Source organism: Triticum dicoccoides, chromosome 6B (assembly GCF_002162155.2).
Source record: "Triticum dicoccoides isolate Atlit2015 ecotype Zavitan chromosome 6B, WEW_v2.0, whole genome shotgun sequence".
In the NCBI taxonomy this organism is placed as follows: domain Eukaryota; kingdom Viridiplantae; phylum Streptophyta; class Magnoliopsida; order Poales; family Poaceae; genus Triticum; species Triticum dicoccoides.
In genome coordinates, this window is record NC_041391.1 from 629,665,443 (window position 1) to 629,679,123 (window position 13,681).

The following is a 13,681-nucleotide window of genomic DNA, read 5'->3' on the forward strand; positions in this document are numbered from 1 at the left end:
ACCAGAAGATCTATGGTTTTCGAGAGAAGGTAATTGGAAAAACGATTCGTTCCTTTGCTTTCTTTCAGATATCTATTCAATAAGATGATTTGACCTTACCTGAAAACTAGATTCATGAAGAAGCCCAAAAAGTGCCGGGCTTAGTGCAGCCCAGTTCCTAGCGAGTGTGGGGTTCTGCCATGGATATTCGGTCCACTCCAGAATTCCATTCATTTTTCAAACGTAATTCGATTGACTCAATTCACAAACGGCAAGGAAGTCAAAATTGACTGTCGGATTTCGGGTTCCGGCAGACCCTTGAGGTTCGAACACTGGGGTGCGCGCGGAGATTACGCGCTCTGCCTACCTGCTCCTCACTAAATCGCTAGGACCTAAACTACGAAAAGATAAACACAAGAGACACAGGGTTTATACTAGTTCAGGCCACCATTGTGGTGTAATACCCTACTCCAGTGTGTGGAGTGGTGGATTGCCTCTTGGGCTGATGATGAACAATACAAGGAAGAACAGCCTCGCGAGGGTCTGTTCTTAGCTGGTGCGATGAACTGCTAGGAGGAGTTCAGTCGCCCTATCTCTCTCTCTTTCTACTCTAGATGTATGCCAGATACCAGATGCCTCTACCCTGGGGGTGGCTAGTCCTATTTATAGGCAAAGGCCCTGGGCCTCTTCCCAAATATTGAGCGGGAAGGGCGCCAACAATTGGCCATTTTGAAGGGGAACATCGGGTACACTTATCCACACTAAAGTTGCTCCTCGCCTGTCAAAGGCTCTGGTGGTGACGCGGCTTGGGCTCCACGGTGATCTCCATCCTGCCGTTGGACTGGTCTTGATCTTGTTGCACCGAAATGGATTCCTTTGCTTGACACTCTCGCCTGCGCTTGCTCCCTTTGTACTAAAGAGGAAAGGAGGACACTGCGCTGGCTGGCGCCCGACTGGCGCCCTTGGTCGTCATGGCATGCATCATGGGCACCTCGCGAGGTACCCCGCCTTGAACTCTCAGCCTCCTCATGAGCCAGCCTCATGAGGCCGTGCCTGAGGAAGCTCCTTGTCGTCCGTCCTGCGAGGCTTGGCCCCTCGCGAGGGTCTTGAGCTTGTGTTGATGAAGATGGGCTACGCTGGGCCCCCCTTTGAGCCACGCCGCAGGCCGCAGGCAGGCAAGTCTGGGGACCCCCGTTCCCAGAACACCGACAGTAGCCCCCGGGCCCACGGCGCGCCCGGACTTGGCCGTGCAGAGAGGGGAAAGGGCAAGTGCGAAGCGTCACGTGGCCTAACAGCATGTGGCCTTGGGTGCCGCGTGGCAGTTGATTGGACGTGGGCGGCACCGTTCCCCCATGCTTCCTTATTTTATGCAATGCTAGGCGGACTCGTAGCCGCACATAGCTGCTCCCCTTTTCTGCTGCTCGAGCGCCCTCTGTCCTTCCTCCTCTCGAACTCCAGCTTCCGCTTCCAAGCCAATCTCGGACCTTTCCTCCTCCCTCCTGCCGCCATGCTTCCGCCGAGGAAGGGAAGAGGGAAGAAGCCCACGCCGCCGCCTCGCTCATCATCGTCGGCGGCCCCCGCCGTCGATCGGCCAATCATAATCAACAAAGAGGGCATGGGCAAGGTCAGCTTGGCCCTGGCCACCATCTTCAACGAATGCGGGAGGACGACGGCCTGGCCCGTGTCCCGCTTCTCCATTGACAGGATTGCCACTGAGGTCCGATACTTCACCGACGCCCTGTGGGCGGGACTAGTTCCCCCCTTTTCTGATTTCTTCAACGCCGTGCTTTCCCATGATCAGATCCATATGATGCATCTGGGTCCCGAATCCATCACCCTTCTCGCCGTCTTCGCCTTCGTTTGTGAGGCGATGATGGGCATCCTTCCTTCGGTCGCCTTGCTGCGCCACTTCTTCTCTTTGCGTCTTGTCGACCCCACCCATTGTTTGGGGTGCGTGAGCTTCATCGCTGTGCCTGAGACATCGGCTTCGGGAATCGACTTCAGTCTTCCTCCGCCCGCGCCTGGGTTTCGCGAGCGGTCGCTGTATGTGGACGTAGGGGTGCCCAGCCCCCTGCTGACGGAGCCATCCTCGCCTGCTGTCCCCAACTCAGGCTGGGGCCAGGAGACGCTCGTGAGCCCCCGGCTCGCCTTTGTCTGGCGTCGCTTCGAGTTCATGAGGGGGCTCGGCGTGACGGCGCCCAAGGTGGTGAAGGAGTTCCTGCTACGCCGCGTTGCCCCTCTCCAACGCCATTCTCATCGGATGTGGGCCTTCAGCGGCCGTGGGGATCGCATGCGGCTCCAGGAAGAGGACCTAACGCCCGAAGCGCTGAGGAAGGTGCTCTTGGTCTTGACTGGGGATCCCAACCCCGGCAACATCCAGCAAGGGGGAGCCTTGCTGTACCTCTTCTCGAACTAGAGAGACTTCGTGAATCAGATGCCCGTCTTTGACGAATGGGGGCCGCGCCCCGCTGGCCCCCAGGGGCCTCGCGAAAATCCAGTGGTGGTGGCCACCCTTTCAGTCGGCCGAGGCGACTCTTCCTCAAGTGGCAGGGCAGGGAGGCACGACCCTCCGGAGGCCGAGGGTGCCCCCGCCGAGGTGACAGCACTGGGTAGCGCTCATGAGGGAGCAACCCCTGAGGCCCGTGCTGTCGGGGCTGAGGGCGGCGAACAGCCCACTGCTGCGCCCGCGGCTGAGGCCCCCGAGGCCCCAGCTACTCTTCTTGGTGAGGCGACCGGGGGCGCGCCTCAGGCAGACACCCCTGAGGCGGGTCGCCTTGATGCCTCCTCCTCGTCACAAGTTGACCCGTGCGCTCTCTTGGGTCACTTCCGTGTGGACTTTGAGGCCCTCCGAAAGAAAAGGGAGGCCCTGGGTGATGATTACCGTTGTCGCCTGCTGAAGCGTAGGAAGTACTTCGCCATCGATGAGTAAGCCTTCTCCCTTGCCAGCTTCAGATTCTTTTGTTGCCCTTCCCGATCCTTGCTCCGCAGGGCCCTTCCTTCCGAGCTCACGGAGATGGCTAAGGAGCCATCCCTCCTGCCTCCGCCCTCTTCGCCGTCTTCAAGCGTTCCAGACAGCTGGGCCCTGGCGGTGAGGCCAGTTGGAGAGACGAACCATCCCGAGGCGCAACACGGCCCCGCGCGCCTTGCGACCTTCCTTCGGGAGCCTTCTCGGGGCACAGCCAGCGTGCCGTGGGCTTCTCGTCTGGTCGTGGACCGTGGCTGGCTGGGGTACTCCCAGCGTTCTTTACTTGGGGATGGACTGGCTCCATGCAGGGCTTCTGGTGAGGCGCCCCCGGTCGCCTCAAGGGTGCCAGCCCCCAGCCCTCTGCCCAGAAGAGGAGCGCTGATCCATGCCCCCCGGTGCTTGCTTGGGGCGGATGATGGCATGGAGGACGTACTTGAGCGCGCCCGGGAGCGTCGCGCTCTTCGCCAAGGGTTCCTTCGGAGGGCGGCTGATGCGGTGAGCCTGCTTGGTGAAGAGCTTGCCGATGAAGACGTGCGCCTTGAGGCCGAGGGCCTGCGCCTGGTTGCGGAGAGGTGCGAGCTGGAGGCGGCTATCGCCCCCGCGCGCCATCAGCGCGATCTTGACGATGAGGAGGCCAAGGCGTCGCTGGCGGCCACTCGTGTGGTGCGTTCCCAGGCCGTCGAAGAAGCCCGGGATTTTGGAGAGAGGAGAAAGCCTTCAAATGTTTTGGAGTGCACCCTGCCTCCCCACAACTCCAAGGCAAGCATTCTGAACCCCGACATAATATTTTTGGTGTGTTCGTTGACACGTTTATAACACCACCTCATTTCGGAGAACTTGTTATTTCATGTGATATGATCATTTGCATGGATGCATGTTAGTGATTTCCATGTTGTTGGAAATGAACACACTTGTGATGGTAATCATTCTCATGTGCCTTGCATGCATGTCGGAAGGAATCCGGGAAAGCCTCTGCCTTGGGTAGGCGTGAGCTTGTCGCCGGTCTCCGTCGGGACGATTGTGTCCGGTATGGCATAGTAAGGTATAATGAGTGTTGATTGTGTTGTTTAAAATATATTTGTTATACATGTCATGCAGGGAAATTATAAACCTCCTGAGTCGACCGTAGATCGAGTCTTGTTCCAGTAACCCCCACACTTGTTTCGTGCTACCACTTGTCCCTGCCATAGGTAGGGTACGGTTCAGTAATTTGTCAACCCCTTTCTAGCACACACCGTACAGAGGGGCCGGGATGAGGGTACCATGGCCATGAATTAAAGCCAGTCATCCGGTCAGGGGGCATGGGTGTTTCGGTTGTAGCCGAGGGGATAGCCTACCCAGTTTTGCGTGTGGTATAAATTTTGTGATCCCATGCTAATCGAGGTTGTGGCCTCCCCACTTAGAGTTTAGCATAACGAGTGTCGTGGGTGATTCCAGACACCGGGAAGTTAAGCTGGTGTGCGCAAGTCAGGTGTGTTTTCATTTAAAAGACCGTAGACGGAATTAGTCCCGATGGACTAAAGGAATCCGTTACTCGTGGGTAAAGAGTACACCCTCTGTAGAGATTAAACCTATTCGAATAGCTGTGTCCATGGTTAAGGACTACAGTCTGGGTTAGGTCAATTGTCGGTCTTAGTGTCGGTCTTCGGAGGAGAAACTACTAAACCAGAACGTGGATCATGACTGATGACTTGTGATAATTATGTTATATTTATTATTGACTAACCCATTATATTATTTGAATTATTGAGTATCCCTGGGATGGTTCTACCTCCTGGATATTCAATGTGATTATTTATTTTATAAGCCCTTTATGTGGTGTCGCTGAGACGCCCGACTGTGGCATTGCTTGTTATTTACTTTTGATATAAGCCCTTTCTGCGATGTCGCTCAGACGTCCGACTGTGGCAGGCTTGTCATTTACTCTTTGATATAAGCCCTTTCTGTGATGTCTCTCAGACGTCCGAATGTGGCACGCTTGTTATTTATTTTGATATAAGCCCTTTCTGCGATGTTAATCCGACGTCCGACTGTGGCGCACATGTCATTTACTCTTCGATATAAGCCCTTTATGTGGTGTCGCACAGACGCCCGACTGCGGCATTTTATTTCCACTCCATTACTGCTTATTTGTGTTGCACATAAATAATCTGCATGCATGCATTAGTGATTTTATTTTATGAATGACGATGTGATCATAAAATATTTCAGCGCACAATTATCATTTATATTATACCCGTGTTCATAATGTTTGCGAGTACATTCAAAGTACTCACTGGCTTGTCCCTGGCTATTGTCTTGGCCAGATTTCTTGCTTGAGGAGCGACGCGATGACAACCACGGAACCTAAGCAACGGTGATAGCAGCCTCACGAAGATAGGAGTTAACCTGGTCAGCTGTTCCTGTTGGGAAATGGAGTCCCATAGACACTGATGATCCTCACACTGCTTCCGCCCTCAACCACTAGAAACCACTTGTTGTACTCATAAGCCAGAATGGTCTTGTACTACATATTTTGTACTTTTCTTGGAATTTCTATATCAATTTGGTGCCTCATCAGCTAACAGTAATCCTGGGGCTGGTGAGCACAACGGCCATTTTCTGGAAATTATTACCCGGAAAAGCGGTCGTGACAAACTTGGTATCAGAGCCAGGCTGACCGTTGGCTAGTACTATCTTAGCCAGGTCGAAAAAACCTAGGAAAACCAACCCACCAGACCCTAGCCAAAACCCAGCCAAGCTTCCCATGTAAGATAGCCACACAGTGACCCCGACACCGTTGGCAGTCGGTGCCCAACCTATCAGCCTAGCTTGTCGATCACGCGCCAGTGACCGACAAATAATCTGTCTTATTTGCAAGTGTGCGAAGGGAGACTCCGTTCTCTTTTTCTATAAAAAGGGCATGCTAGCCTCAACATAGCACAGTCCCGGCCATCAACCAAAATGCCATGATGACCCCAGAAGTGCTCCGTCGCCTTTTGGGAACATGCTCCAATGGGATTGTGGCCAACAATCCCCGAGATGGTCATCATCTCTACCCCGTCCCTGTAGCCCCTCAAACCCTCCAGCAGATCATGACGGTGAAAACCGTGGAGAAACCTCGACGTCCGCGGGGCAAGCCCTCTTAGATATGAACGAGGTAGACTGAGTCGCTCGAGTAGTACCGAGTCTTAGAATGACCTCGCCTTGTAATCTTGTAACCCTGTATCACCGTAAATAAATGTTGTTTGCTTGTGCGCTCCTGTTTTTAATAGTAGCCATGCATGAGTATGTTGATGTGCGATTGCATTTTTTTTATCCCGGGCGTAGCTGCCAACCTCGACGACGCAAGTTTGTGCTATGAATAAATCTTTTGGTTCCAGCTCACAGGAAGGATATTTTCAAAAACAACTCTCAACAAATCTAAAGGGCGAGATTTTCTTTTAAGGGGGGTAGTGTTGTGACACCCCAAAATTTTGACCTTGTTTTATTAATTAAAATTTTTGCCAGGAAATTAAAACTTTTATTTTCTGGGCTCCTCTTTGATTTTTGAACCTTTTTCTTCCTTGCTATTATGGAGTTTACCCCAAAGTGAAAACTTTTCAAATATATTATTGGACTTGTTTAACCTCTCAAGAAAAAAACTTTTCTTTTATTAGTAGAACTAATTACATAATTAATTTGCTTGATCTTTATTTTCTTGAAAAATGGTTTTCCAAGGTTATATGGCCATATTTGAACTACAACCATTTGATAAATTCACTTAAAATTCCAACAAAATTTTGGAGATGTCAGGTGATGTTTTTAAACCACTTTTATCCAAAAATATCTTTTATTCATGAAATATTTTGAGCTCTACACCCAATTTTCTTCTCCGGTCCAGTGGGCAATTTTGCACTGCAACTCATTTCAATACTTCTTTCTAGCCTCCACCAAAATTATGGGATGCTGGTAGTAGCTTATGATTCAACTTTATGCAAAAATCTAGTGATGTTCTTTGAAAAATTTGAGTGGATCATCCTCATCTTCATTCTGGTGCAACTTGGTGATTTGTACTGCAACCACCTTCTAACTTGCTCCTTTACCCTTGAGCTTTCTCCTGCTTGTAGTGCACCTTGCCAAACCCTTAAGTCCAGGAGAGTGGACCCATTGGATGATTCTAAGTGCTTGCAATCATGCCCTCTTCTTTCTGTCAAAAACTGAAGTTTTGCAAAACTTGCACTAACAAGTTTCTCCTTTTAACAAACTAACTTCACCACCCTCTCATGCATCCAAGGGGACACTGATCTGGAGAATTTGGCCACCCCAAGAAAAGCTTAGGTACATGTGGCATTTTGTCAAACACCCTGAGTGCATAGCCAGATTTGGCATGATTTCAAGTTTACATTGTGAACTTGAGCCCCTGACCTATCCACCATGTCCCTTGATCCACTTGCTAACCCTAAACTAGTCCTATTACTTGCCAGCCCCGCTCAAGCACTCTAGGCTACCCTGGCATTTCGCACGTGCCAGGGTAGGTTTGGCACGCACGTGCGCCCGAGCCGCTGCGTCTCGCCTCACACCCGTTCTAGCCTTGGCCAACCGCAGCCAGCACGCCACGTATCCCCTGCACCGCCACGCCACCCTGACCGCCCTGGCACTCTACAGCACCGCCGTCAGGGCACTCTTGGCGGCACGCCGGCGTCCGTAGTGCGCCTCTGCCACGGTTGGCGCCGCCCGAGCCACCCCGGCTCGCCACCTGCCCCTGGGAGCCGTGCAAGTTTATCCCCTCGCTCGTCGGCTAGCTCTCGTCGCCTCCATGTCGCCCTGCGAACTACAGAGAGGCAGTTCGCCGGCATCCTCATCCACCGCCGCGGAACCGACCTCGTCGTGCTATAAAAGGAAGCCCCGAGCTCGTCAAGCCCTCAAGGAACTTCCCTCATGCCCTCACTGACCCTCCCGTGGTAGTAGAAAGACCAGAGGGGTCGTCTTCCTCTTCTCCGGCAAACACAGCCGCCGCCGCCATCTCGACCACTCCGGCACCACCAGAGCCTCCCCCTCTCCACTCTCTCCACCAGAAGCTCTATCTTCCTCCCCTGAACCCTTCCCCTGCTCAATTTCGATCGGGAACCACTGCAGCCCCAAAACCACTCTGCTCCCAAATGCCTCCTCCGCCGCGAAGCTCGCTGCCGGCAGCTCACTCCGTCCCCGCCGACCCAACGACCACCGGGAGGACCGCTCGGGTCTTGCGGATCCATCCCGACCCTCTGGAGCCCATGGGAAGCCGCCGTTCGCCGGCGTTGATCGCCGTTGCCTCGCCGTCGTTCGGGTAGAGGAAGAGGAGGGAGAGATAGACTGGTCAAACCTGACCAGTGGGCCAGGCGGGCCCACTGTCAGTGACTCACGGGCTGTCCACGCTGGAGTAAGTGGAAGCATAGAATCCAAAATACGCTTTCGACGTGTACCGTTTCCTTTTTCTTTTGTTTTATTTAAAAACCAGTTTTGACCACAACTTTGACTGCCTATAACTTTTAAAATATAAACCCAAATGAGTTGATTCTTTTTCCTACCTCTCTCAAATGTTTCCTAGTTTATTTTAAGATTTATTTCAAAAATGTTCAAACAACTTTTTGGTACTGTTTTTGAAACTATAAATTGATTCAAAATATTTTAAATAGGATTTTGGAGAGAGGAGAAAGCCTTCAAATATTTTGGAGTGCACCCTGCCTGCCCACAACTTGAAGGCAAGCATTCTAAACCCCGGCATAATATTTTTGGTGTGTTCGTTGACACGTTTATAACACCACCTCATTTCGGAGTACTTGTTATTTCATGTGATATGATCATTTGCATGGATGCATGTGTAAGTGCATCTAGTGCCCCTTAGTGATTTTGGTGTATTGAGGACTTATAGGTTAAGGGACTAATGCGTTTGTGAGTGTACACAGGTCTATAAGTCTATGAGGAGTTTGATATTTACATAGAAAGTCGACCCCTAAAAATGAAGTTCTTCAACTGAAGACTTTGATATTCTGAAGACTTTCTGAAGACTTTGAAAGTTAAGAAATTGGTGTGACCTTGAAGACTTGGTATTCATTTGTGGAACATGAAGCGTGAAGACTTTAGTTTTCGTAGTTTCATTTTCTCTTTCTTGAGTCATAGGAAACACCGTACTGTTAAAGGGGGTCGAGGAAATACTAAGGAAAAATTTCCATGTGATGCTCAACTCAAAATCCTACACCTACCAATCCCTTCGAGTGAAGCCTCTGGAAATCTCATACAGTTCAGTGACTTTCTTCAGTGACAGAGACGAAGTTCTTCTGGTCGCTGATGAATTTGTTCTGACTGAGGAGTTAGGAATTCGCCAGTGCGAATTACCTACACAGTGAGGAACATGATAGCCCTGAGGAATTTGAGAGTCAAATTTCCGACCGTTGCTGTGCTGCGCGCCAGCTGTCCCAAAATATCTTATCCACCTAACGGTCATATCATTGAGGGTCATTTATGTCTTATCATGTCGGGCTGCTCCCTAGGCTATAAATAGCCGCCCCCTTCAACCACTAGCTAGTTGGCTGCTCCGAGAGAACTTGACACTTGTCATTTGAGAGCAACCCATCCTCCGAGGACTTTGAGAGAAAATCATCGAGTGAGGAAAACCCAAAACAAAACCCCTACAAACCCAAAGTGATTGAGCATCACTGAAGAAATTGATCCCGCGTGGATCCAACGCTTGTTACCTTTGAAGACTGTGCTTCTTCTAGACGGTTAGGCGTCAAGGTCTAGAGCATCCAAGAGGAATTGTGGATCATCGAGTGACCAAGTCTGTGAAGGTTTGGAAGTCGCCTGAAGACTTACCACGAGTGATTGGATGAGGTCTGTGTGACCTTAGTTCAAGGAGAATATGGTGAGGACTGGGTGTCCTGAGCTGCGTGCTCAGCGACTGGGTGTCCGGGACTATGTGTCCTCAAGTTTAAATACTCAGCAGCTCCAACCAGACGTACAACTGAGACAGCAGTTGGAACTGGTCTACCAAATCATTGTCTTCACCAACCTAACTGGTTCTATTTCCTCAACCCTTTCATTTCCTCATTACTGTGTTGAGTGTTTGTTCATATCTGTGTTTGAAGACTTTGACTGAAGACTTTCTCAATTTCCTCCGTTCAATTTCTTCAGTCTGTTTGTCTTCATCTTGTGTTATCCTGTGATTACGCTTTCTGTACTCTGTGCTAGTATTCATTTCATCATGATGACCATGCTTGTATTCTGTTATGCTTACTTCTGAGTACTTATTCCGTTGCTAATAGTTCTTCGCTAAGGAATTTCCTCACCGGCAAATTCCTCAGTGAAGAATTCATAAAAATCACCTATTCATCCCCCTCTAGTCAACATAACGCACTTTCAATTGGTATCAGAGCAAGGTACTCCCTTGTTCTGTGTGATTTTTGTTTAACCACCTGGAGTTTTAATTATGTCGACCGCAGGTATGATCAAGGTCTCGGCTGGGTGTCCTACCTTTGATGGGACGGACTACCCCTACTGGATAAACAAGATGCGAATGCATCTGGAGGCAATTGACAACGATCTCTGGTATGTTGTGGAAAATGGTGTTCCCTCTGTCTCACCGTCACTGAACGCTACCGATGTGAAGAGATTCAAGCAACTCGATTCTCAAGCGAAGAATATCATATGTAGCCATCTGAGTAAAGGACAATATGGAAGAGTGAGTGCTTTGGAAACTGCTAAGCTTATCTGGGATAGGCTGTCCAAAGTGAATGAAGGAGTCTCAACTTAGCGTGACTCTCGAGTTGATGTTCTTTGGAATCTCTTCAACCGCTTCAAAGGACTCGACAATGAAATGTCCAACAAACCTTTGATCGCCTCACTGACATCTCAAATGAGCTTCAAGCCCTCAGTGCCACTGACATCACTGACCATGAGGTGGTGAAGAAACTGTTGAGATCGCTTGATTCCTCATTTGATACTCTCGGACTGATGATACAAGAACGGGCTGACTACAAGTCTCTTGATCTTGCCGATAACCTCGAAAGGCTAAATACTCACGAGTTCCAGCTTGCTGAAAAGAGAGATCTCTATGGTTCGAGCTATGGCAAACCACGTGCCCTGAAGGCCAAGGTTGTGTCTGAGTCTGAATGTGAGGATTCTGGTAGTAGCCTTGGTGATCCTGAAGAATTGAGCCAGGAGCTAGCACTGCTCGTGAAGAAATTCTAGAAGTTCTCAAGACGTGGTCGCTTTGGAAAATCCTCAAGAAGCAGTGATTCCTCATCAAGTGACTATAAGAGAAGGCTGTGCCACAAATGCAAGAAACCTGGTCATTATATTCAAGATTGTCCTCAGTGGGAAAAGGAATTGAAGAAGAAGAAATACAAGGATTACAGTTCTGATGATGCGAAGAAGAAGAAGAAATCGTCAAAATCTTCGTCATCAAAATCCTCGAAGTCTTCATCTCACAAGAAGAGCAGCTCCAAGAAGGCTCGGGCATTCATTGGAAAGGAAATGGACTTTGAAGCTGAATCTGAGGAACATGAGGAAGAGGAGGCGTCTGAAGAATCCGAAACTGGTGTGGCGAGTCTGGCCTTCGCTACTGCCTTCGTTAGCAAGTCCATCTTCAACACTGAAGAAACTGACCCCACCGACAAGCCTGATGAAGATAATGATGACTACGCTCCCACCTATTGCTTCATGGCAAAAGGTGCAAAGGTACTCACATACACCTCCTCTGAATCTAGTGAAAATGAATCTGATGAGGATCTCAAGCCCAGCTACTCTAAACTTGCTAAGATTGCTGTAAAACAACAAAGGGCTTTTGAAAAGGTTCAAAACATGCTAGACAAAAGTGATGATATGTTGGGTGAAGAAATGGATCGCACTAAAGCCCTGACTGAAAATCTTCAGAGACTTCAGTCTAGGTTTGATAACCTTCAAAGTCATCATAACACTCTCTTATCTGATCATGAGAAACTTTCTTATGAATTTCTTCAAAGAAAGCAAGATCTTGAGAAGCTAAGAGTGAGTTATGAAGATCTTTAGAAGGAGCGCGATTCATTACTAGCTCAACAAATCAGCGCTTCTCGGGAAGAATTTGTTCCTCCATGCTTAAAGTGCATTGAACGTGAATATGCTAATTCTTCACCTGAATGTTCAAATGCTTCAACTGTTACAAATTCTTCACCTGCCTCTGCTATCACTAATTCCTCATCTGAGGACATTGCTAGTATCACTGACGATGCAGGGCTGAAGGAATTGTACATGACAGGCATGTACAAAAGCCTCAAAGGGCATCAGACTCTTTGTGATGTGCTTAAAAAGCATATCCTCAACAGAAACCCTAGGAAAGAGGGTATCACCTTTGAGAGGAAACTTAATGCTGATGGAACATATTGGAAGCCTGAGCAATACCCCAAAACCTCATGGGTTGCTGCAAAGGGACCTCCAGTTGATCCATCTAACTTATCTGGCTTTACATGTGAATCCCCTCATCCTTCTGATGAGTCATTTGACTCCAACTATAAACTGTTCAAAAATCAGAATGGTGAAGTATTTGCTAGATATGTTGGCACTAACTGCAGGAACGGTTCTCCCATGAAGAAAATCTGGGTTCCCAAGAAGTGCCTTGAAAGTCTTCAGGTGAATGTCCTCATGACACCACCAGTGAAGAACAGGAACCCCAGATCAAATTCTTCATATGGATCAAATTCCTCAAATGGATCAAAGTCCTCATATGATTATCATCGTGCTAACAACTCTGTTTCGCAGGGTAGAGCTAAGGGCTATGAATATGTGCATTATTCTTCAAACCATTATGTTCATAAGTCCTCAAAGAATTTCTCTTCTTATTCATATGCTTACCCTAACCCCTCTTATGTGAAACGAAATGGTTTGGCTTCTATGCCACCATTCTCGTATGGTGCTCGCAGAGTGATGAACTCTTTGCCACCCCTTCAGATGTGGGTGGTGAAGTAAAAGAACTAATCTCTTCTGCAGGGTCAGGTCTCCAGACGTGCCTTAACATCTGAAGAATTTGCTGGGGACCTAACAAAAATGCCTGAAAGGACGCAGGAGAATCATGATGAAATAAACTTTCACACGTCCTCCTACTACTATATCTGTTTTCTGCTTGATGAATACAAAACGCCTCATCGTTTTTGGATTGATGCAATTGATACTGCATGCCACATCATCAACAGAGTATATCTTCACAAATTCTTCAAGAAGACGGCCTATGAACTCCTCGCTGACAAGAAACCCAATGTGAGTTATTTCAAAGTCTTCGGTGCTAAATGTTGGATTAGAGATCCTCACCACAATTCTAAATTTGCACAGAAAGCACATGAAGGTTTTATGCTTGGTTACGGAAAGGACTCGCACACCTACAGAGTCTTCAACATTGTTCTTCACAAGATTGTTGACACTGTAGATGTGCGGTTCGATGAAACTAATGGCTCGCAAAGAGAGCACCTACCTTCTGTGTTAGATGAACCAGCACCTGAGGATTCTATCAAGTTCAAGGCAACTGAGGATGTCATTCCTACTGAAGAATTTGTTGAAGAAGTCATTCCAGTTCATGAAGAACATCGAGCTGATACATCTGAAGAAAATGCTGAGGAAAATGGTGCTGAAGAAAATGCTGATCAAACTCCTCAGCGACAACCAGCTCATCCTCAGCGACATTAGAGCACCAGGTCCTCTCACATGCTCAAAAGCTTCACATTTATCTAATTTTTGTGGGCACTATGCTTTTGTCTCTATCACAGAGCCTAC